At 44.2% G+C, this 25,235-nt stretch overlaps 1 protein-coding gene and 1 long non-coding RNA gene across 10 annotated transcripts in view; one reads left to right on the forward strand and one right to left on the reverse strand.

Annotated features, from left to right (window-relative positions):
• SULF2 (sulfatase 2) overlaps window positions 1-25,235 on the reverse strand; it is a gene marked incomplete at its 3' end in the record, with an annotated part of 267,812 nt that overhangs the window by 86,392 nt on the left and 156,185 nt on the right. The window contains exon 1 of one of the 8 annotated variants that reach the window (XM_083618527.1): window positions 9,283-9,402. The exons of 4 other annotated variants lie outside the window; for them this stretch is intronic. Of the gene's footprint in view, window positions 1-7,264; window positions 7,700-8,131; window positions 8,794-9,282; window positions 9,403-25,235 lie in introns of those variants that run through there. 3 more of the 8 variants (XM_083618521.1, XM_083618526.1, XM_083618528.1) reach the window with 3 other exon arrangements.
• LOC310764871 lies at window positions 7,805-24,131 on the forward strand. 2 transcript variants are annotated; one of them, XR_014549301.1, is made up of 4 exons: window positions 7,805-7,951; window positions 12,473-12,590; window positions 17,044-17,099; window positions 23,465-24,131. It is a non-coding gene; the product is annotated as an uncharacterized lncRNA (long non-coding RNA). The 2 variants fall into 2 exon arrangements; XR_014549302.1 differs by lacking the exon at window positions 7,805-7,951 and having other exon boundaries at window positions 12,194-12,590.

Raw genomic sequence — 25,235 nt, forward strand, 5'->3', positions numbered from 1 at the left:
ATGATCTTGTGGCATGGCGACCAGTCCCTATAATGGGTGCAGTCCTTAAAAGCAGGCTCCAGCAGCCAGGGTCAGCCAGGGTCCTGTGAGTTTGGGAGGCAAGAGACATTGGGAGAGCTACGAGCTATAAAGCACTCCAGAGACGTTGGATGTACTGGTAACTGGAGAGGGGAATTCCTGGCCTCCAGCCTAGACTGCAAAATATTCCAGTGGCTGCCAAGACATCATACCCAGGTATTAAGCATACCTGGGCAACAGCAAGGATTGAGCCAGCAGCTATAACCCTACTGAATGGTTCAAGCTCAGACAGACAGGGTTTATGGTCATCTGCACTTCAAGAGAAGGCCAACAGCTGGGAGATATGAGGTTTGGGCACACACCTATGTTCCCCGATCTTCACAGTGACTTGATTGCCAGTTACTAGCCAGCTGATTTGCACTGTATACTGGAAAGGGAGCAAAAGTTACCACCTCTGCAACACGCCAGATAAGGACTCCATGGTAAGTCTACGGCTATGTGTTCCCCCTCCCTCACATTCCCCAAAAACCAGAATAAGAGGTTGGTATTCTCTCCTGTTTAATGAATGTAGCCTTATTATTCTGTTTCACTTTTTTCCCAGTAGGTACTCAACACCTCAGACTTTATGTATGTGGATACAGCCTTTGACGCAGTCTTTAAGGGCAATTCCAGGTAGCAGTTTTCCATTTCCATTTGACAATTCAGAATGTATATTAGCACTCCAAGGAAACACAACACGTTGGCCTCAAAATGTTTTCATCTGGCACCTGGAAAGGTGCTGGAAAACACAATTAGATGAGGTCAGTTTTCACAAAACATACCAGCGGTTTCCTGTGCTGCTCAAACCAGAGATTAGGGCTAAGCTAAGCAGGAAAAGCTTTTGTGGGTGGCAGGAAGTATTCATTAATTTATTTAAGTCACTTATACTCTGCCTTTAGCACCCCCAGGCTCTCAGAAGAGCTTACCAGAAGTATCACATGACCTGTTTTGTCCTGTTGCTGTCAAGAAGATCCCTTATTGCTCTGTTGGCCTTCTCCTAATTCTTCTTCTTTCTTTTTTAAAATCCTAGCCTTGATTCCTTCATGTCCCATGTTCAGAACTTGCTCCAGGCTTGAGTCTCAGGAGCCTGTCACATATGGCCCAGCAGGAGACTGACAATTTTTTCAAATATGCACTGTGACCAGTGTACTGAAAACAGCAGAGAATTTCCTCTTTGAAAATGCTTTCTGGACTTTCCCAATGAGTCATGGCTGCTTCAGAAGTATTGCCTGCATGCATATCACTTCTGTTATGGAATTTGATTGGACACCATCCAATAAGACTTTACAGACAACACATATCTATGCTATGGCAAGCAGAAAGTTACCATGTCAGGTTCACGGAGTTTGCTGGCACTATTTCTTATTGAGAAGTGATACCCACCTAGGGAATTTAGGGTATAAATCAACCTTTTTCTTTATAGAATTTGCAACTGAGTGCATCTGTATGATTAATATACCCTTGGTGAGTACAAAGAGGAATTACTTTCTCTTTTAGCTCTCAAGTAGCTGGCTGCTTCTTTGAATGACATTTCTTACCAACCACTGAGTTAAAGTTTCAGCCTCTTCATCATTGTTGTTTTTGACCACACTTCTTTCCCCCTCAAACATTTCCTGGGAAGCAGGTTTGTCCTGATTATTCTTCCAAACAAAATATTGAGTCCCATTATGTTATGCAACCCCAGTTGCCAGATCATTTTTCTTCCTTCAACCCATCATCACTATCGTACTTTGCTGTACACTTTTGCTGCATTTAAAATTAAATTGTGAGCTTGTTGAGACAGCTCTCATGGTTTTGATAAAATGCCTGTCTGTAGAATTTCTTGTTCGAGACCAAGAGAAGCAAACATAGGTATTACTCAAATGGTTTTAACTTAGAGTTTCTTATGTGTATTTACAGCTGTTAAATTACAGTTATTTGCGAAAGCATAAAGCAGCATGCTTGCTTTCAAACATCTTTTACCAAAATAATTACTTTTCTGCTTACCTTCCCTACACAGATGTTTAAACTATTTTCACACATTACATCACTGTCATTATCAAAATAAGTACTCTCTAAGTATCCTTTACAACCAACTAAAAGCCTGCAATCAAAATGTGTTTTGCAAAATGTGTTTTGGTTGTAATAACTAGGCAAGAAAACTTAGGGTGGTTTTTTTTTTATGAAATAACCTATTTGCTCCTGAAATATGTGTTTGAATTTGACAGAGGCAGCCAACTGTCAACTCCATGTTGGTTGTAAAATCTAATTAACAGTTTCAAACCTCTCATAAACATGACACTGGAAGATGTTTCCACATTCAGAGTGGTCAAGATGTCATTCTAGAGCTGCAGTACTATTCAGCACAGAATTATATAGTACAGATTCCCCACCCCCCATGTATTATTGAATTGACAAAAACAGCAGCATGTCAAGTCAGAAGACCATGGGCTAATTCACACTACTAAACTGGTATGCTGAGAATGTGAGCCGTCCTAAGATCTACAGATGAAGGGTGGTATATATTTTTTAATAATAATAGTAGTAATAATAATAATATAATGTGAACTGAACAGATCTATACAGCCCTTGGCAAGTGGCAACATGGTTGCATAATTGCTCCATTATATGTTCAACTTGCCTACTCAATTCACATTTATTGCGTCAAAGTCTGACCTGTTTCTGGTACACCAATTGACAATGACCATCACCAGCCTCGTAGGAGTTGCCCTGTGATGTGTGCAGAGGTGGAAATGCACAAAAATCAACTACAGACAATGAAACTTTGGCAAGACAGTTGAAAAGCCCAATTCATAATAGACTATGACTAGTTCTTATGCATGCCATGTAGTCTAAAGTCAGCAGAAACAGCAGCATCAGTGCACTTGTATGGCATGGTTAATTGTGGTTTATGCCGCAAGCTGGACATCATTATGCAGGAACTGTGTGACAATGCCAAGTGAAGCATTTACCCACTTGAACCACATCCTCAATTTGATTCCATAAACTAGGGAAGGGGAACATGTGAACCTCCAAGAGTTGCTGGACTCCAGCTCCCATTATCCCTCATCATTAGCCATGCTGGTGAAAGCTGGTGAGAGTTGGAGTCCCACAACATTGGGTGTGTGTGTCACAGGCTCCCCATGTCTGCTGTGAACATTGGTTGTTTCTCTGAATTTTCATTGTATTTCTCTATTGGCCATTACATTACATAGAAAGAAGCCAAGGAAATACCCAAACAGAATGAATAGCAACTTCTCTTCACATTTAATATAGTGCAATAAGTGAACAGGATGCTCAGCATCCTGGGGCCTGAAGGTTTCCACAGACCAGGCTTATATTGTCCAAGGGAAAAGAATAATCTGCTCCATTTTATGAGAATAAAGCAAGACCCACAGCCTCTTGCAAATTAAGGATACAAGCTTGATTATCCCCACTTAACATACAAGCCCCATTGGGAGACAGAATGGACTGAGCCCAGAACATCTCCAATACCCCACTATCATCATTGCACTGCAATGAGAGGCCAGTAATTGCGGAAAGCTTTTGTCTTCCATGAACTTTGCCATCCACAGTGGATCTTCTCATCAAAAAGCCCAATAAGCTTCCAAGGAATACAAGTGTTTTTAGGAACAGTCCAAAGACTGCTGGACTGAGGGTTTACTGAGTCCCTGTTGATTATATTATTCTGTACTATGCATAGCAAAGAACCTTCATTTCTAAAGGTCACCCTGAAACTACAGTAAGCCTGCAATTTATGTGGGAGTTACCTTCCGGGGACAACGCCTAAAGCCAAAAACATGTATAGTCAAAACCCCCCGACACCTGCCCCCTTTTAATTATTATTTATTATTATTATTATTTTGCCAAGCATGTATAACTGAATGTGCACATGTTAAATCTGTGTAAGTTGTAAGCTTATTGTACTCTCTTTTGGGGTGTGGGGGTGACTGATGCCATTTGAGTGTCAAAGTGCTCCCTCCTTAGGCAATAAAATAAAAACAAGTGCCTGCAAAAAAACACTTGCCTTTTCATTTAGATTGCTATTTTCTTGCACACTCCTGTTTCTCACACTCAACTTCAGTTGCCTGCAGTGCAACCATCACAAACCCAATCAGGGATCGTGTAGTAAATGGGATGACATCACAACATGACACAGCCAGTCAGACATGCCTGAGCCACCTATGTAAGCAATCCAGGAAACAGCAGCAAGGAGTGGGGAGGGGAATGGCAGTAATAAATATGGGAAATACCACCGCCAAAGGATTGAAGAAAATGCAAATAGATGCACAATCAAGGCAATATTTGAAATATCTTCTACCCCAACCTTCAGTTTATAGCCTAAAAATCAAGATTGGGTATATCTGGCACTGCTATAATTATGTCTCATGCAATCTTATTTATAATGCAAGTGTTTGTTCCACAAAACCAAACTGTTTTCAGAATGTCCCCACCCCCAGTGCCCCAAACAGCTGTTGCAGCCTCTTCCATCATTTCAGCTTCTCAACTATGTACTAGCAACTTTGCTGGAAGAAGTCTGGCCCTGTTTCCATGTTGCCCAAGAGACAAAACAACTGCAGTTACTGGAATATGAGCAATCTGTTATGAGATGTTTCAGATTGCCTAATGGAGGGTTAGTAGCAGAAATAAAGCCTAGGCAGAAGGATGAAGAGTTAAATACTGTATATGAACGTGCAAGTGCTGGGATAGCTCAGTTGGTAGCGCATGAGACTCTTAATCTCAGGGGTGGTGGATTTCATCCCCACATTAGGTGAAAGATTCCTGCATTGCAGGGGGTTGGACTAGATGACCCTCATGGTCCCTTTCAGGTCTACAATTCTGCGATTCGAAGAAAAGGGCAATCAAAATTAGCAGGAACTGAAACAACTCAGTGAGGAAAGGTTACAACATCTGGGGCTATTTAGTTCCAAATAAAAATAAGATATGGGGCAATGTAACAGAGGTGTATAAAATTATGAAGAACATGAAACTAGAACCCAGGGTCATCCAGGGAAGCTGGCAAATTAATGCAGGATAAATCTACGTATCAATGGCCACAAGCTACGGTGGTTAAATAGTACCTCCATGATAAGGCAGGAGCTAATGCCACCATGCCCTTCTTATGGGCTTCCCATAGGCATCTGGGTTGCCCCTGTGGGGGGAAAATGATGCTGAACTAGAAGACTTTTGGTCTGATCCAGAAGCACTCTTACATTAATGGGAGGAAAAATACCTGGGCAGGTAGATGATAAGGAATAAGGCATGACAAATAATGTGATAGAAGATCAAGCTGGGAGGACCAGGTCAAATATATTGGTTAGGTGGATCAGAACTGCATAAAAGCAGCAGCATGTTAGCAGAAAATAATCACATATCCAACTGAATCTGAGTTACCACTTTAACTCAAATTCAAGTTTTGGAAAGCACGTTCTTTCTCACTCTCACACTTCTTCTTCACTGTTAGCACTCAAGGTGAATTTTGTGATGCTTTATAGCATGAGTACCACAGGAAACAAATACTGAGATTGTTTTGACTCAGTAATGCAGCTGATCTAGAAAAAGTCTAAAAGCAAAGATCAATCTTGAATTTCCTTTTAAGACCCATTTCACACACATACTGCATAAAAACAAATAATTTCCCTGTTTTTAAATACTAAGCATCTTTACTGGGAGGCAAGTCTCATTTAACTCTTTGGTAAAAAAAAATTAGGATTGGGGTGCATGGAAACATCTCCTCAAACTATAGCCTAAATATAGGCAGAATACAAGGCAGCAGGACATCTCCAAATATAGGCCAATAGGCAACAGCTTGCCCCTGCTGGGTTTGGCACCGCTGTTGATTATGCCAGATGCGTTAACTGATCGAAAAATGCAGAATTTGTCAGGTTTTAAAAATCATGAAAATAAATCCGTACACCAAATTCATTCCTTAGCAACCATCCCAATGAAACAGGTACACTGATTGCTGCATTGCCAGTTCTGCAATTTCTGCTGGAGCTTGTGCATTTGCCTCTCACCCCAGCCCCTCAGTACCTCTACTCTAATACAGATGTTTTCAGAGTGAGGATCTTTGGTTTCGCACATGGCCCCAGAAAAACAAAAGGTAGCTTTGCGAATCTCAATGGAAGCTGGGTTGGCCAACATTTTCCCCCAATATTACACTACATATTACATCAACTGAAAAGTTCACTTCACCATTTCATTTAATAGTTCATTGTGTGCATACAAACAGACGTTAAGATTAGTATTTCTGAACCTCTTATTTAGACTGTAACACTACTATAGTGGATTTTCCCCCTCCTCCAATTTGGTGAGTCAAATTCTAAAGTATGACAACAGACCGAAATCTCAAGTCACTGCTAATGATGACAGCTGAAGTTCTTTCAAGCAGTCCAATTTTACGTAGCTGAGCTATTGGGGGGCGAGTATACCTTTTGTGCAAATGTCTAACTTTTCATCAGAAATACCTTCCCCACTGAATACTCCAAGCAGTGAACATTGCAACCAGAAATGACTGCAATCAGAATCTATACTATCCAACCTTGTAAAGAAACACATTCTCTCCGAATAGACTCTCTATATACCCTTTTATTTTGTTAACAAGAATGTATTTTAATAATGCTGACAGAAATCTTAAGTGTTACCTGAAAGCACCTTCACAGAAATAAACGATCATAACTGTTTCTTAGACCCAAGTTGCATGACTTTGGCTGTTACACACCAAATGCATCAACCCATAGCTGGCATTTCAGCAGAGCAGGAAAAGCTAGCCATTCTCATGTTAACACTTCGTCATTTTTCCAGTATGCGTTCCAAAGATCTCAGAACCCACAGGTAAAACCTTCATTTTACAGAGTCTTAAGTTTAACTCCTTTTTAAAAAAGCACAGCTTTGCTACAAATAACTGACTGCTCAGAAAGTTTATACACAACCAGCACTGATAAGGTTTCCATCCTTAGAAGTCTCTACAGTGCCTAGCAGTTGTGAATATGGGATCATGCTCCTTATGGGGCAGTGATGTCCAAAATTAAGAGAGTCCCTGAAAATGAGGCGGCACCCTGACAACCAAGCACTTTAAATTGTTTCGTGTTATTTATAAAAACTTGGGGAGGGGTCCGCACCATAGCCAAAGTGATGCACAAACTGACATTTCAGAAGTCTGACAAATGATGCATTTGCAAAGGCAAAGAAGTCTGCAGTCGTTCACTTGGGGTGTTGCTTCCTTTACCTCTCTAGCCTTAAGGCTCACTGCCTTTTAAAAAGTACTCCGGCGGGGCTAAGAAGGCATATCCCCGTTTTTTCGCAGTGACTTGCCCGTGGCTTCCGAGGAACGCCGCGCATGTCTGAATGAGCCATCCGGGCGAGTCACCGGCGGCAAGCAGAACTCTTCGTCTGCTCCGAAGCCGATTCAGGCGCACTGCACTTCAGCGGAGAAAGTTAGCACAGCCGGAGCCAGGCGTCTCCAAGCGACAAGTCCACAAGTGATAAGCAGGCGCGCGGCGAGCAGCCCCAAAGCGCCGCCAGAAGCAGGCAAATCTGGAAGGCTAACGAAACAAGAACAAGCAATGCCTCCGCTCGCGCCGCTCCTTGGGCAGATGCTTCCCCTCGCCACCCCCTCTGCTGACGCGAAGCGCCGAAACATCAGCGGTTGTTTTGCAAGCGGCTCTCTGCCGCCTTGAGCGCGCAAGTCCCCCTCCCTCCGCAGCTCCGAAAATAAGTTGGGAGATCCCTCCCGAACCTCTCCGGCTTCCCTCCCCGGCGCCTCCCGCCGCCCACCCCAGCTCAGCTGCGTCTGGGACTCAGGCCCGCTGTACCGGGCAGAGATCGGGGAACCCCCCTTCCTTCGCAGCCTGCACCGCCTCCAAGAAAAGAGGGGCAGCCGGACGCACAACGCCAGGCAGCCCCGAGGGGGTGGGTGGGCAGCCGGGGAGTGCGTCCTCCGGCGCGGCGGGGCTCTCCATGGGCGGCGCCCCGCTGTCCTCCTGCAGCGGCTGCGCTCGGCTCTCCCGTTGGGTGGCTCCGTGGCCCCGCGCTGCGCGCCCGCCTGCTCCCCCAACCAACCCCGCTTGGCCGCCCAACCTGCCCGCCAGCTCACCTGGCCGGGGCCGGAGGTGCATCGGCAGCATGTCCCTGGTTCTCCCCGCGTCAGGAGCAGCTCGCCTTTCCAGAAGCAGCAGCAAGTGCGGCTGCAGGCGCCGCGGAGCTCGGCCGGACGCCCCGGCATCGCCTCGTCTCCAGCCCAGGCGGAGGCTCCCCGCGCGCCGCGTCCCTGCCGGAGACGGAGTGGGCGCCCTCCGTGGCGCTTCTGGGGTCGCTCGGCTCTCCTGCCCTCGCCGGGAGGCGGAGCACGAAGCGGCGGCAGCGGCTCGGCTGCTCGCTCTGCTTTGCCGGAGCAGAGGAGCTCTCTGGCTGCCCTCGACTATTGCGCCGGCTGCGCCAGGCGGCAGCAGCAGAGGCGGCAACAGCAGCAGCAGCTGGGCTTAGCTGTGCAACGCGGGGCCAAGTCCTTGGCGCGCGCAAGAGCTGGGCGCTCTTCTTCCTTCTTGCTTCTCCTCTCTCTCCTGCTGCCGGTGCGATTCCGAGCCGGGCAGGAGGCGACTAAGCCCCGGCGAAAGGCTGCGGCTGGATCCCATTTCAAATCAGAGCGCGGAGGGAGGGGCCAGCGGGGAGGGAAGGGAGAGACGTGTGGGGCGGCCTTTATGGTTGTGTGTGTGTGTGTGTGTGTGTGTGTGTGTGTGTGTGTGTAAGTTAATTTCTTTCCTGGAGAATCCTCCTCCCCAGGCTTGACGCAATCCCCGAGCGGTTTGGAGAAGGGGGGGGGGGCTTGGAAACCTGTTCCACCGGCCCCCACCATTTGTTCAAAGTCCAAGTAAAGCCGCGGCGGCGGCAAGTCATCACCACGCAGCGCTTCACCTTACCCCAAATAAATGCTTGGGTATATACATCCCATCGCAACCCATTCACATGCACATTGACACACTGACCCGCAGACTGCTTTGCAAAGCTGTGTGTGTGTGTGAGTGAGCGCGCACACACACACCAAAGAACGATGTCAGAGACACAGAGATTCAACAAAAGAAGCTTCTTTCTGCCACCGGAAGCGAAGTTGGGTCTTTCTGGCTAACTAGGCAACCCGCTATACACCTGCGCACCTATCTAACTCTCTCACTTTAAGGGTGGGGAAGATAGCTGGAAGAGAGAAAGCGCCCTGAACAGAGCTTGGCTGTCGGCAGCCCATAATCTTACCTTGACGACAAGAAGGGAGGGAGTTTCCCTCCTGTTGTTGGACGAAAATAGCTATTAAGATATGCAAAGCACTAGTGCGGCTTGCTTCTTGCCAGTTTCCGCGGATTCGCTTTGGAACTGCACCCGAAGTAGCAAATGAAGGCGAAGCTCAAGGAGGCAAGCTGCAAATTGTTTAATTGACAGCAAGCTGGCTCCTCTCTTGTTAAAGGGCCAGGGTGGTGGCAGCAGGCAGTGGCGTAGCGTGGGGGGTGCAGGGGGGCCCGGCCGCACCGGGCGCAACATCTGGGGGGGCGCGCGCTCGCACTCGCAGCTCTCTAGTGGAAGAGACTCGAGTGCTAAAATCCACGGGTTAGGGGGCGCAAATTACTTGCCTTGCCCCGGGTGCTGACAACCCACGCTACGCCACTGCCAGCAGGTTGTTAAAGAAGGGAATCTGAACTTTCTCCAAGAATGGGATGGATTGGAAAAATTAGGCTCTCTTTACGGTGTTGCCAGATGTGGTACCTAATTATACAGCATGAGCAGAAGGCTCCTCTGGGTAGAGAGATGCAATAATACAAGACTGGGCCTGATCCTGACTGAAGCCTCTGGGCTCTGGCAACAGGAATAAACATAAAACAGTAGAGCAGGTTTGGTCCTGAAGATAAAAAATAATAATGGGACATGGCACTGGAAGATCCAAAATGGTTCATGGCATTGTTTCTCGGATCCAGTTTTAACTGCTGAACTCCTACCTGGCAAACTTTTTGGAGTAAAGAAAGCTTTGTAGTTTCTCCTCCCCAAAATAAGCTTCTTCCGTTTTAATATACTTTGCTTCCCCCATCTCCCAGTTCACGCTGAATAGTTTGTGGATAAACTGGGTAATTCAAAGATCAGGCTCATAAACAACACAAAGGGCATTTTTCACTTATGAGTGGCTGAAGTAGTGGAAATGCTTGCAGAGGAATGGGTGTGCTTGTACAATAAGGATGCTCCTGAAGTAGGGCAAAATGGAAGTGAGCCATTTGAAAATTGGATCTACATTCTAGCCAATATGGGGTTTTACAATCCAATTACAGGCATAGGAAATGCAAAAATGGAGTCAGTGTCATGTGAAAATAGCCCACAAGGGGCTAGTGAAATATTATTTTTCCATTTTTAGAGCCAAGCACCACGTCACCCCAAAACTCGCAGGGAAATCTTCCCCAAAGGAAACAGAATTAATGTGTCTGCCTAACTCGGTCTTAACCACTGTGTGTACTTTCCTCAAAACCAAATGACTGAATTGTGAGATGGATAAAGGATAGTTGAGATGGATGGCAAATGGTCCTGCCTTTGGACAGAGGGGCTCAGCTAAACTATTTCTTTCCCTCTTCCAATCATACTCTGAAAAGTGTGCTTCTTATCAGAAGAAAGGTGTATTTAAATGCTGGATTTCTGCTTAATTAAAATAAATAAATAAATAAATAAGCATCAAACAGTAAACAAAACAGTCTAAAATCTTATATAGCAATGGCATAATCACCAATGCCATCAAAAAATAAGTCACAACAGAGCTTCCATTTTAACAAAAGGTACAGATTTTCTCAGCAAGTACACGTAATTCCAATCAATGTTAATGGAAGTTACACAGATGCATTAAAGAATAATGTACCCCCTGGTTGGTAACAAGCTTGCAAAATAAATAGGGCTTCCCATTGAAGGGAAAGGATCTTCTAATTCATATGTCAAAAGGAGCTGGCTTGCTGGCAAGAAAACAAAAAGCCATGGAAAGCTGTGCATTTGGCAGGTTTTCAGAATTACTTCACTCGGGCAGTATTTTGTCAGACTGCTTCAGCAGTTTATACATCTCTCTCTCTCTCTCTCTACACACACACTCTTAAGTAAATACTTAGAAGTCAGCACCATTGAGTTCATTGAGATTTACTCCCAGGTAAGTCTGAAAAGGACTGCAGCCTTGGGGATCTAAACTGCATCGGAAACAAACTTTGAGAAAATAAAGTTCTATGAAATTTACAGGCAGACACAATCACTCTATATATGCAAGTTTATGCCGAACACATACTAATTCATATGCAAAATGTGTACCTCCAGTGACTTTGGAAACATGCTAACACCAAGTTGAATAACCAACAGACTTTAGGAAAGTTGCTTTCCATCACTTTCCTTGCCTTTTCCATTCCCTAACTGTAAAACAGAAGCGATGGCTGTTGCTTTCCTTATTATGCACTCGAAAAGGATATATACTTGGTAAGTGAAATAGCTTCTTTCAACCTACTAGTTAGTGCGATTATGTTTTCAGATTGCACCTGACAATTTCTCTCAACTTGCTTTGTATATTGCTTACTAAACTGGATCTGACCTGTTACTTCCTCCCACCCCCAAGTCCGACAGCACACCCCTCATTTCATTCCAGTGCAAGACAACTGGTATTCCAAATTCAAATTTTAATGATAGGATAGAATAAGCTATTATCTAACAGCTTTTGCTCCCAAACTGTAAAACCGGGGGGGTGGGGGGAGAGATACCCACAATTCCATTTTAATAATGTAAATAGTTCTGTAATACTTCTGACATCAATGGGGAGTTACTGCTTTTTTAGACAGCCAAAATCTGCACATACCAGTAACTGTGTTATACTAAGAACTGTAACTTGAAAAACTTGTGTTTGAGCTCGCTTTTCTCTCCTCCCTCTTAGTCCCTTTCCCTCACCCGCTGTGTCTTTTTCGATTGCGAACCTGAGTCTTAGTGTGGATTTTTAGTATGGAAGCCACTTTTTGGGTAAAGAACAAAGTATAAACGCCATAAATATTCAGCTGAGAGGAAAATAGAAGGAAAACAATTAAACCAGATTGGTATAATGGACATGCAAGTTGACCAGATTTGGATGAGTTTTGTTTACAGTGAAGTAGTACAATGCTTCACTACCATGTTCGTATAGGCAGACTGAGGTTGTGCACAAATTAGCGGCCTGAAACCCACCAAAGTTGTTTCTCCCCGCCTTCCACCGGCTGCGTTTCAAGCCACATTCTTACATTGCTGTACAGACCAGAGAGGGGGCAGGGATGTCTCCACCCAACGCCCATTACCTTATTTGTTTCCCTGCACTGAGTTCCAATTCATGTTCGGTCATCTGTGCATGTACAAATGGCTGCCTGAAATGTACACACCCCAGCTTAACCTCTGCTTCTCTTTTCAAATCAGTTTTTAGGGAAACAGCATCAAAACAGGAGTACTTCTCAAGAAGCTGCAGGGTACCTGTGGATTGTGGCTCTTGTCGTGTGTATTCAGCTTCAAGGATCAGCAGGGGGAGCATACTGGAGCCAGAGGTAATGTGTATACAGCCTGAGCTGTAAAGCAAATGACACACTGGTGTGTCAGCTTGCCAAATCCCAGTGTTCTAAGGTCAGCCTCTATCCTAGTAAACAATAAACTTTGTGAAGCAGCCCTGAGAAAAAGCAGAATATTTTTTCCTACCATGCCATCTTCTCACAAACACTGTATATAGTGGTAAAGGTAAAGGTAAAGGTACCCCTGCCCGTATGGGCCAGTCGTGTCTGACTATAGGGTTGCGTGCTCATCTCGCTCTAGAGGCCGTGAGCCGGCGCTGTCCGAAGACACTTCCGGGTCACGTGGCCAGCGTGACGAAGCTGCTCTGGCGAGCCAGCACCAGCGCAGCACACGGAAACGCCATTTACCTTCCCGCTATAAAACGGTACCTATTTATCTACTTGCACTTAAGAGTGCTTTCGAACTGCTAGGTGGGCAGGAGCTGGGACCGAACGATGGGAGCTCACCCCACCGCGGGGATTCTAACCGCCGACCATACGATCAGCAAGTCCTAGGCACTGAGGTTTTACCCACAGCGCCACCTGCGTCCCTGTATACAGTGGTACCTCGGGTTAAGTACTTAATTCGTTCCGGAGGTCCGTTCTTAACTTGAAACTGTTCTTAACCTAAAGCACCACTTTAGCTAATGGGGCCTCCTGCTGCTGCCGTGCTGCCAGAGCACGATTTCTGTTCTCATCCTGAAGCAAAGTTCTTAACCCGAGGTACTATTTCTGGGTTAGCGGAGTCTGTAACCTGAAGCGTATGTAACCTGAAGCGTATGTAACCCGAGGTATATACCACATTGTATATACTTGTTCCAGAGGCACTTAGGGCAGCTTCCCAGCTATGGGAAGGAGGCATGAGGACTCTTACAGAGTCCTAAAGTTCTCTTTTCCAATGCCTAGTTAGCACTTGCCCAGCTTTGGGCAGTAGCTGGGAGGACTCTAGGACCCTGCCAGAGCCCTCACGTCGTCTCCCCCGAAGTCCACCCCCCCACAACATGGGGGCATGTATGCCTAATTTGGGTCTAGTCTGAGTGCCACAGTACCAAAGTCCACCCCTGCTTGCTATATATTCAGTGCAAACATTGTTCTGGTGTCTAAATGCCCCATATACAGTGCAGATGGTAAGGTACTAGCACAGATTGAAGTCTCATTTATGGGCAATGGAGCTCAGATATTTGAGCTTGGGTTATCTTCCTACACATCTCTCTAGGCATACACCACTTGCAGGGAGAAAAACAAATATGTTAAGTAATGACCGTTTTGTGTGTCTGATTAATAAACTAGGAGTTGGAGGGGGGGGAGGTGTTAAAGTGTATGTGGTAGCGGTACATGGTACCAAAGGAGCAAAGGCAGAGCAACCAGTGGGAAGAGCACAGTGTAAAAATACTAATTTTGCTTTTCCTAATTACTGCTTCTTCACTACCGCCTTCTTCAGCTGCGAAAGAGAACCAACTATTAGAGCTTTTCTTCACTTTTGAATTCCCTGCGTACAAAACTGGTTGCATGTTCGCAAGTATTATTTGAAGTCCAGCCAATTTTGTCCTTTGTGCTTTTGCATCGCAACGCAAAAGAAAGAAAAGGAAGTTATAAAGTTGTGGAATAAAATGAGAACTGAAAGTGTGAACATGTATAATAAATCAAAGGTCTGGCAAATGAGAAGAGGGGGGAAATGAGCTGAAATCCAAGTTATAAAGCTGCCTTACACAGCTTCTGCCACTGTAACTAATGGTGGCATTCCAAGCAGAAATCTTTCCCAATCCTGATGCGAACATCCTTTTAGTTTGAGACGCTGGAGAGTGAACTGGAATCTTCTGCAAGTAGTACAACAACCACTATAGGATATGGTGCATCCAAGTTTTGTTGTGCCTTGATCTTACAATGTGATTTAGATGGATGACTGTTGGATCATTGTATCAAACTGAATTTCATGGTTAGCATTAAAAAGGTAAAGGTAAAGGGACCCCTGACCATTAGGTCCAGTCGTGACCGACTCTGGGGATGCGGTGCTCATCTTGCTTTATTGGCCGAGGGAGCCGGCGTTTGTCCGCAGACAGCTTCTGGGTCATGTGGCCAGCATGACTAAGCCACTTCTGGCGAACCAGAGCAGCGCACGGAAACGCCGTTTACCTTCCCGCTGGAGCAGTACCTATTTAGCATTGGTTAGCATTACAGTGCCAAATATTTAGAATCTAGTTAAATTGCCTGCAGAAATATACAGTGGACGCTCGGGTTGTGAACGTGATCCATGCGGGATGCACGTTCGCAACCTGCAGCATTCGCAACCCTTGTCTGCGCATGCGCGGGTTGCGACTTGGCGCTCATGCGCAAAGCGCGATTTAGTGCTTCTGTGCATACCCGACCGCTGAAACCTGGAAGTAACCTGTTCTGGTACTTCCTGGTTTTGGCGGTCCGCAACCCGAAAAAACGCAACTTGAAGCGTCTGTAACCCAAGGTATGACTGTAGTTATGTTTGCCATTAAGAATTATAGAAAATGCAGCGCACAATCTCTTCTTAATTAGGAATACTTTAGCCATTCTACATCATACTTGCTGGCATCTGTCTGTGTCAAGAGACAATGGAGTGCACCTCCAGGGGTGAAGTCAAGCCGCTCCACTAGCAGAACCAAAGTGACCTCTCCAGAGCACAGCCTGGGTGTGTGTATGGAGGTCCCAGACTGCCCAGATGACAAGCCCCCACTTTCAGCCTTGCTGATGTGGTCCAAAGGAAAGCAGAGTAATATGTTTGGCACCAGCCTGGCTGCAGGAGTTGCCAGGAGGCATGCAAGGCACCATCCAACTGCCTTAGGGACTTCACTCCGGATTTGTGCCTCACACTTTGAATAGAATAACCACAGTATAATATTTATCGAATTGCAAATTAGTTGTATGATGGAATTTAAAAGTGATACCAAGGCTTCAGTCCTATGCTATAGGCTATAGAACCAACTGAACTCAATAGTTGTGAGCATAGTTGCACAGGAGCTTGGTTTTGCAAGTTAAAATGCCTCAATATAAATGCTGCTGATAACTCACAAAGATACATTTCCATTGTTTAGCAGCACACTCTTGGCTAGTAATAATTAGATTGGGAAGATGCATAGCAAAAGTGGTATTAAATTACTGAGATAATATTGATTAATATGACAACACTTCTGGCTGCTTAGCAAAATAGTAATCTGTCTTTCTCTAGTGTCCGGTCACAACCCCCCCCCCCAATATGATTAACATACAAGATCTTATTACTACAATGAAATGAAAAGACATAGGCTAGATTAATAAATGTATAATTGAGGTATTAAAATGATTAATATGGCTGACAGGAGCAAGTGCAAATCCATACAGAAGATGCAGATTAAATGACCGTTTGAATTAATAAAGGAGACTGTATACAACAAAGAAGTAATATCTGAGGTAGTACCAATCTCACATTCTTTTATTCGTCTTCTGCAAGTAGCCTCTTTAAGATCCGCATGCAGTTTAGAAGGAGGAACTGCAAAGATTTGAGAATGATCAGGAAAGACTACAGCCAGTTCCTATGTACAGTGGTACCTCAGGTTACATATGCTTCAGGTTACATATGCTTCATGTTACAGACTCTGCTAACCCAGAAATAGTGCTTCAGGTTAAGAACTTTGCTTCAGGATGAGAACAGATATCGTGCTCTGGCGGCGCGGTGGCAGCAGGAGGCCCCATTAGCTAAAATGGTGCTTCAGGTTAAGAACAGTTTCAGGTTAAGAACGGACCTCCAGAATGAATTAAGTAGTTAACCCGAGGTACCACTGTATGCTTATTCATTCAGAAGTGATATGCATAGGACTGCAACATTCTACATTTATTTTCTAACTCTACATGCACAGTTTCACAATAAGTCTTCTCTGTCAGGGGAATTGCAATTTATTTTGAAAAGAAGTGGGAAAATGGAACAAATGAGATTGTTTGTTTATTGCCCCTTAGTAAGTATCAACATATGGTAATTTGAACTAATTGCTACCCCCTCTCATTCTCTCTTGATAATACTTGGTGCATCTGATCAAGGGGACCATTAAAGCTTTTGCTGTGCGCCATTCAAGAGTCTTCAAGGTGCCACAAGACTCCTTGTTGTTTTTGCTGCACCCGACTAGCACAGCTATCCCTCTGGAGCATGGGTAGGCAAACTAAGGCCTACGGGCCAGATCAGGCCCAATCGCCTTCTAAATCCGGACCACGGATAGTCCAGGAATCAGCGTGTTTTTACATGAGTAGAATGTGTCCTTTTATTTGAAATGCATCTCTGGGTTATTTGTGGGGCATAGGAATTTGTTCATTTCCCCCCTTCAAAATATAGTCCAGCCCCCCACAAGGGCTGAGGGACAGTGGACTGGCCCCCTGCTGAAAAAGTTTGCTGACCCCCTGCTCTGGACAAAGTTAATAGTAAATAGTCTTTCTGTCTCTATTCTTTCTAACACAGAGTCACCTTTGTGATGCAGCAGGCTCTTTTCTCAAGCAAGCACTTCAAGGGTTAAGGTATGTGTGTCTCTTTGCTTGTCATAACTTCTCAACGAGAACAGAACAAGATTGTCCATCTATTAGAGTGTGTGCCAATGCCACTTTGGGATCTTAAAGGCTGCAGAGCAATGCTTACCAAAAGGAGAGTGTGTGTACACAGTGGATGCAGAGAGAAAAAACATGATAATATTTGCTTTTTCTCTGTACCATAGGTCCCTCAGCTACTTAACCCCTCCTCTGGTATCTCAGCCCCCGCACAATTAGGCACAGAGAAATTTACAGTATAGATTTGTATAACGGCATTAAGAAACTGGCAGTTTTATTTTCAATTCCTTTCCTAATGATCCCTAACATGAAATGTGACTTATTCACAGCTGCCACACACTGGATTGACATCTTCATTGAGCTATCTACTATGACCCCAAGGTTCCTCCAATTCAGATCCCATGAGCACATATGTGAAATTAACATTTTATTTTTTATTTTGGCCGGTGCGCCTTTCAAAATAATGTAAATCAGTGGCCCTTATCTGAAATTTGGGGAGCCTGATGTCTTTGGAAGCTGGTACAGTCCTTGCGAGTTTCATGCCGTTTGGATAGAAAACCTGGAAGTTACAGACAGCAGATGAATGGTTGGGCCTTCTGATGCACTCTGCGGGGGGGAAATCTAGTAAATTAATTAATGCAATTTCAAGAAAAGGAAAAGGAAACAAATTAAATAAAAATGAACCAAAAAGCTATGTGGGGGGAAATCACTTGCATCTCTTAGTTACAGCCTCTTTCAAATACACACACACACACACACACACACACCTCCATAGCAGCAGATTAAAGGCATGTTTGCAGTGTCTGTATTTCCAAAGACTTGGCTCAGGAACAGCATCTGGAGATTGCACCAGTAGCACCATTGAATAGTATGTAGGGTGGCCATCATTTGAGCTTTTACAGCTTGTGTAGTTGTGCTTTTAACAATGGTTGGATTGACACCAGTTAGCAGGTAATGTTTATCTCCATGCTGTGAAAAGCTTCTGTTGCTGATTTTTGCTGATAAAGTTGTTGAAAGCACAAGTCTTTTTGTCTGTTCTGTTGACAACCGCTCTCAGTAGCCTCTCTTATTTCCATTGGGAGCAGGCATAACTCATTAAAGAAGTCTTTGCTTCCTCCTCAGTATATTCTTGCTATGTTTGCCTTAAGTCTGTGGTGAGGGCATTGCTCTCTGCCTGTTAGTCACTTGAGATGGCAGTATGCTTTCGTTGAAATAAGGGTAGTGAAAACGCAGCTAAGAAGCAAAAAAATCAAATATATATGACTGATACCCTTCTTTGGAAATTAAACCAATGCCCAGACTTTACTTGCAGAAACTTATAGATGAATTAAAACAAAATATTTACAGTCACATGCTTCTCCAAGCATGGGCTTACAGTCCCTTCTTCTAACTTCCAAGCAACTGTATTTTCCTCTCTTTCCAGAGCTCAGCACTCAGCCTTCTGTATCTCAGTTAGGTCATGCCTTGCATGCCTTGCAGCTCCTATGAGAGATTTCCATTTTTATATTCTCCTGTATCTTTGCTCCCTTTCTTTCAAGCAGAGAAGTAGCACCCCAACACTCTATTCAACTTAGCAGTGTTCACAGTGGATTCTAACACACAGTCATCTTGCTTCACACAAAACGGAATGTCTCCTTCATTAGACAGCTCCCATGTGACCAACATTAGCCAATCACATGAGAACTACTGGAGAACTCTCTAGAATTCAGTTACCAATCAATAAAATTTAAACACATAGTAATGCAAACAAGCATTTACCATTTCTGTGAATTAAATTACTATATTTAGCATGCTTTCTTGAGAGTAACCTCCTCATTCTAGGCAACACAGCTTGCCATTTAAGAAGCTACGTGAGGAACTAGGTTCTTGTCAATTTCTCTCATAAGCAAGAATATTTGGTTCCTCTAGTTCTCCCCCCCCCCCCAGAGAAGTGAAACTGATTGGGCCAAATGTTTGCTAAGAAGGATCCAGGGAGCAGCCTGGAGCCCTCCTGGCCAGTAGATCTGATAATGAGGAAAACAACAACAACCGCACTTTGTTGTCTGATTTCAAAGTCTGGGGCTCCTACAAGTAGTTCCTATGCTACTGCAAACTGCAGCAAAGGAATGTGCTGGGACAAAGAGAGGCTAAAGGGGAGGGGTGAGGAGAGGAATGCTGCAGCCGTCAGTTTAAGAACTTAAAATAACAAACAACGGCAAACTAAATGTGCAGATCTTTGCTTTGGCACTTGGTGGCACAACACTATATTTTGTATTAAGGACTAAGGTGAGGGGCAAACCGTGCAGGTTAGCATGAGTCTGGTAGAGAAATCCTTGACTATTCCTAAACATGTGTATTTGTTAGAAACTAAAACTAAATTAAGAATCTCAGCTTTGTGAATATCATGGTGCACAATGCATTGCTTCAAAAAACAAACAAACAGATAGGTACACTGCTGAATATAATATTTCAGCTCTTCTGTTTTCACGACGACTGACAGGAGTGAGACCTTGTCAGAATATAAACACCTGTGCTCAGAGATCTGCACTGGTTGCCAATCTGCTTCCAGGCCAAGTTCAAGATGTTACAATAGCCCTTAACAGCTTGGGACCAGTTTACCTACAAGATCGCCGTACCCACATGTGCCCACTTGACCCCTTCAGTCAGCAGAATTGGCACAACTACAGGTGCCACATAATACCAATTCCACATTTGTAAGAACTTGGATCATTTAGTGTGGCAGTATGGGGAAAAAAGTGGGTAGAGAAAAGCTTTTCTCCATCTATCATAACACGAGAACTCATGGGCATCCTAAGATGCTGAACGCCAGAATATTCAGGACATACAATAGAAAGAACTTCTTCACACAGTGCTAAGTCAAGCTATGGACTTATGCTTCCACAAGAGGCAGTGATGTCCACCAACATGGGGGGGGGGGTTGGCTTTGAAAGAGGATTAGTCAAATTCACAGAGGAATTAATAAGCCTATCCATGGCGGCAAACTCTGATGCCTATGGTTTGCATCCACTGTTGGAGGCAATAAGGTTCTGAATACCGGCTGCTGAAAACTGCAGGAGGGTAAGACTGGTGTTGTGCTCAAGTCCTGCAGGTTGGCTACTGTGAGAACAGACTGCAGGGCTAGCCTAATGCACCAGGCTCTTCATATATTACATATGTTAAAACGTATTAAGCAGATGTCCTGTAAAATACACTTATTAATGTAAAATGCACTTATTAATCCTGCCCCTTGATTCCTAATCTTCATTCTAGTATGAATAACCCTTATTATAAAGGTAAAGGTAAAGGGACCCCTGACCATTAGGTCCAGTTGCAGACGACTCTGGGGTTGCGGCGCTCATCTCGCTTTACTGGCCGAGGGAGCTAGCGTCCAGCTTCCGGGTCATGTGGCCAACATGACTAAGCTGCTTCTGGCGAACCAGAGCAGCACACAGAAACGCCGTTTACCTTCCCACCGGAGTGGTACCTATTTATCTACTTGCACTTTGACGTACTTTAGAACTGCTAGGTTGGCAGGAGCAGGGACCGAGCAATGGGAGCTCACCCCGTCACGGGGATTTGAACCGCCAACCTTCTGATCGGCAAGTCCTAGGCTCTGTGGTTTAACCCACAGCGCCACCTGAGTCCCTAACCCTTATTATACTTTTTACAAAAATTATTAATACTGCTTCTTTACAACCTATATATCTCAGATGTCCCATAATATTCTATTTTGCCCTTTTCTCTCATATTAGTTCCTGAAATGTGCTTCTTAAATCACTAAGTTAAAAAAAAGTGGATATCACAAGATTCCTGTTCGTTTTCATGGTGCCCCAAGGATCTTTGTGGATTTGTTTACAAGAGACTAGCACAGCTACCTCTTTGGAGCTTTGAGTTGGAATATAAAACTGTAGCCCTTCGTGTTCTTCTAATCCAGATTAACAGTCTGCTCCACCCCCCTTTCCCATGCAAAGGAGTCTTTGGGGATGGAACTGCATGCAAAACCATGAGCATGTATAGACAAATGCAAATGAAAATAATCTTTTGCATGTATCATTACCCTAACTGTACTCACAATCATGATAATTACACAATTAATTCTAGCTTGATCGCTTGCCTCAGCAGTTCTGTAAATCCAACCCACACAATGTATTCTGTATACTTGTTCCTAGCAACCAACAGCCCCTGTCAGGCTTTTGGTGGCAACAGTGTGGATAATTAAGGATGGCCTCCCGCCTTCGTTTTCTTGTCCTGTGTCACCAGCTACACAGGGCTGCGCCACAGGGCATGAACCTGCTTCCTGAAGCATTGCCCTCTCTCAAACGTTATGCATTCCCCACTCAACTCCTCACACTGGTGAGAGGGATGTTTTGCATTTTGCTGCTGCCATTAGCTGACCTATGTGTGTATGCACATATGCAGTGCATTTGCACACACAATGATAGATGAACATGTGTGCACACCAGCGCTTTCAGAAATAATTTGATGCAGGAACATCAGTATGGTGAAACTTAATCACTGCTGTATTTTAAGTAACAACAGCAAGATTATATTATATTACAGTGGTACCTCAGGTTACATACACTTCAGGTTACAGACTCCGCTAACCCAGAAATAGTGCTTCAGGTTAAGAACTTTACTTCAGGATGAGAACAGAAATCATGCTCTGGTGGCGCGGCGGCAGCAGGAGGCCCCATTAGCTAAAGTGGTGCTTCAGGTTAAGAACAGTTTCAGGTTAAGAATGGACCTCCGGAACAAATTAAGTACTTAACCAGAGGTACCACTGTATCTTTATCTCAAGCCCGAGTGGAGATTTGAAGCCTGGTCCCACATGTCACTGAACAACACATGTTGGTAGCACAGCCAGTATGCGTAGTGGGTTGCAAAGTATGAGGGCAGTTTCCTTTCCCAAGGATCTACAATCTAGAATTTGACACGGGGAGTGGGAAGGAAATGAAATACAAGATACACAGGAGAAGAATAAGCATTAATTTCAGCTAAGCATAGATGGGCTTGTTGAATTTATTTATACAGCTGATCCCAAACTTACATCTGATGAAGTGGGCTTTTGCCAATGAAAGCTTATTTTGCAATGAACTTGTCAGTCCCATACGCCATAGGTTTCTATGTTGTTGTTGTTTCTTCTGAATGTGGTTTCTTACCTTTTTGAATACTTTGCCTATTTGGAAATTCTGTACTCACCAGCTGCATTAAATCAGACAGTTTTCCATCACTGCACAGTTTACTGTCTTACTACTTATTGCTTTCTCTGGATGGGGGAAAAAAAATCTGCACAACAGCCACACTGCTGTCACAGCCACTCTACACAGCATTTCTTATAGGAAGCTTGTTTGAATGCTTGTCTTCTTGAGATTGCCATCTATCTGATCAGTCAGGACACAGAGAAAGTTACCCAGTTTTCAGGTCACCGTATCCTTGAAGCAATTAATTCCTCTTTGATGGGTTTAAATTATTACATGGATTCACCACTGCAACTGTTTTGAAAGATCACATTGTACCTAACTTAGGAGCACGACAGACAGTCTTTTGCATCTGCTATGACTGAAATGAATGAAATTACTAAGTACTTACATTAGCAATACTGAAATGTATTTCTGTGCTAGTAACGTTGAGGGACTGTCCCTTTAATAGCCTGTGATTATGCTATTAGGAACATTTCTAGATTTTCAAACAGCTGACCAGAAGATTAGAAGGATCATAGTATGTGAAGGACTACCTGCATTGTCAAAATACTGTTCCAAAATACATCTTCAGAAACTCTTACATGAGAGTAATGAAGAGATATATATTCAGGATAATAATGGAGCAGGCTCAACAGCAAGCACAGGGTTCAGAAGTCATGATTCCAAGGCACACAAGCAAAGCAAGGGATGTCGAACTGAAGAGAATCAACAAAGATGTCCCAACAGTTGTCATGCCCATCCCACCAAGCTTCTAAAGATGAGGTGGTGTGAACTCACTTATGAGGTGGTAAGAGCTCACTTATGAGGATCTCTTATCTTATGAGACTGCTGTGCATGCTCTGTCTGGGCTGGTGTGCCTGATCAACACCCATGGGAGCAGTGCCTGGTTCTCAGAGACAACTCTGTGTCCTGTCCCTCTGACTCTGCAGGAGGGAAAGTAGGGACAGCCAGTAGATCTGATGCCTCCTTGCCAACACCTAGAGTCACAACGGGAGAACCTCCACCTCTAGCTGCTAGTCTCCAAGCCCCTCACTACTACTTCTTCCTCTTCTTCCTTTCTGGGGCTGCCAAACTATGTATGCCAGATTCTGACAGAACCATGGGGCCCATGACATGGACTATAAGCACACACACATAACCTGTTTCTTCTTTTTTCAGATTCCTTCTTCATGATCTTATTGTTGGAAACCAGCAGTGCAGGGAGTGATAATCTAGGCCAGGGTGTGTGAATCAGACAATACAAGCAACCCGCCCCCCCCCCCAATGCTGCTCCAAGAGGCTTCATCAAGGGCAAGTGTAGTCCTCAGGTCAGAATAGGTCAGTCACTCCTGACCTAGACACTGGGCATGAACATTGGCTATTGTCTCTGTGTGGTTTGTTTAAAATAAATGCTGCAGGAACAGAAACACACACATATTCCTATAACTCTGTTTTTATTACTTTATTTCAAAACTTTTACATCACTCTTCCTCTAACTAATCCATAAGCGGTGAATGACAAGACAAACATAATCATCATAAGACATTCAATAGAACCAACTATAAAAATAGAAGCAATAAACCTATACCACTGGAAAAAAGACATTCAACTGAAGCACTTAAGAGTTTCCCGAAACAATAACTCACCTGGATTCCCAAATGCCTAGCAGAAACTAATATTATTGTGCTTTTTGAGTGTTCCTAGTACCTTGCATATGTAATCTTACTACTCCTTACATTGTCCCCTATAACGTTGGTCGGTATTATTATCCCCATAGTGCAGAAGAAGGATTTGAACTCAGGGATTTCCCAGGTCATAGCTCATACTTTTAGTGGCTACTTGCCTTCAAACTAGACCTGAGCCAAACTGGGAGCTTCAGTAACACTTTAGCACCCCTCTGTTTTTTTCCCCTATATCGTCATTCTTTTCTGCACTGCATTTTGGTAATGAAACCACCACACTGCAGTACTGCAGACCAGAGAGACAGCAGCATGGATGCATATTTAGATGTGCATCAGGATGATATTGCCTACCTGCACTTTATTACACTCGATGGAGATGAATGCACAAATGCACCTTCTGATGAATGACAGCAGCACGGTTTTGTCTGCCTGCACTGAGGTCACCATGAAGCCAACTGGTCGTGTGGCACCATTGCATCCACTATGTGATTCCCCAGTTGGGTGGGATTACACAGTGAAGAGAAACACACCCTTTTTAAAAAAAAATAATGGTGCCAACGTAGCAGCAAAATGCAGCAAAATGGATGCAAATAGAGACCAGCAAGAGGAAGGCAAATGGGATTTTTTGCACTCATCAAAAGCTTACTGCCTCATGAAAAATTTTTGAGGATGAAATGTAATGCAGGCAGCAGAGGTACATAAGGGACACACAGTGCATTTCAGGAGAGGAAGCTTTGTCCTACATATTAATTTTTCTCAGGAGGAATAACATTTTTCTGCCCCTCTAAAGGAAGTCATATTGATTTTCATGGAGTAATGAAGCAGTTATGCTTAGGATAGCAGTCTTAATTTAATTTCCAGTTCAGTGGTCATTTGAATGTAAAAAGTGCCTCTCCATCAATTTACAGCACAGGTGCAGGAATGAAAGGGGCAAGTGGTGGGGGGCAAGCTACTTGTCAGGGGGTAGGCATGCCCCCCACCTCCCTCTAGTTCCCCCTATGGATGCACCTTGATTTCAAATATCAATACAATTTTACTCATGTCTACTCAGGGGAAAGTTCCATTAAGTTCAGTGGGGCCTAATCCCAGTAGGCGGGTACAGAATTGCAGCGTATGACTGCAATATGTACACTTCTATATTAGGCACCATTGAACATGGTGTAAACATGTACCAGATTGTGCTGCATGTCCCTAAATCTGTAATGTAAAATATTTCTGTGCAGGGAATTGCAGCACCATTACAGAGTAGCTGCTCTCTGCATTCATTG

The sequence above is a fragment of the Podarcis filfolensis genome, assembly GCF_964270895.1.
Source record: "Podarcis filfolensis genome assembly, chromosome: 6".
Classification (NCBI taxonomy): Eukaryota; Metazoa; Chordata; class Lepidosauria; order Squamata; family Lacertidae; genus Podarcis; species Podarcis filfolensis.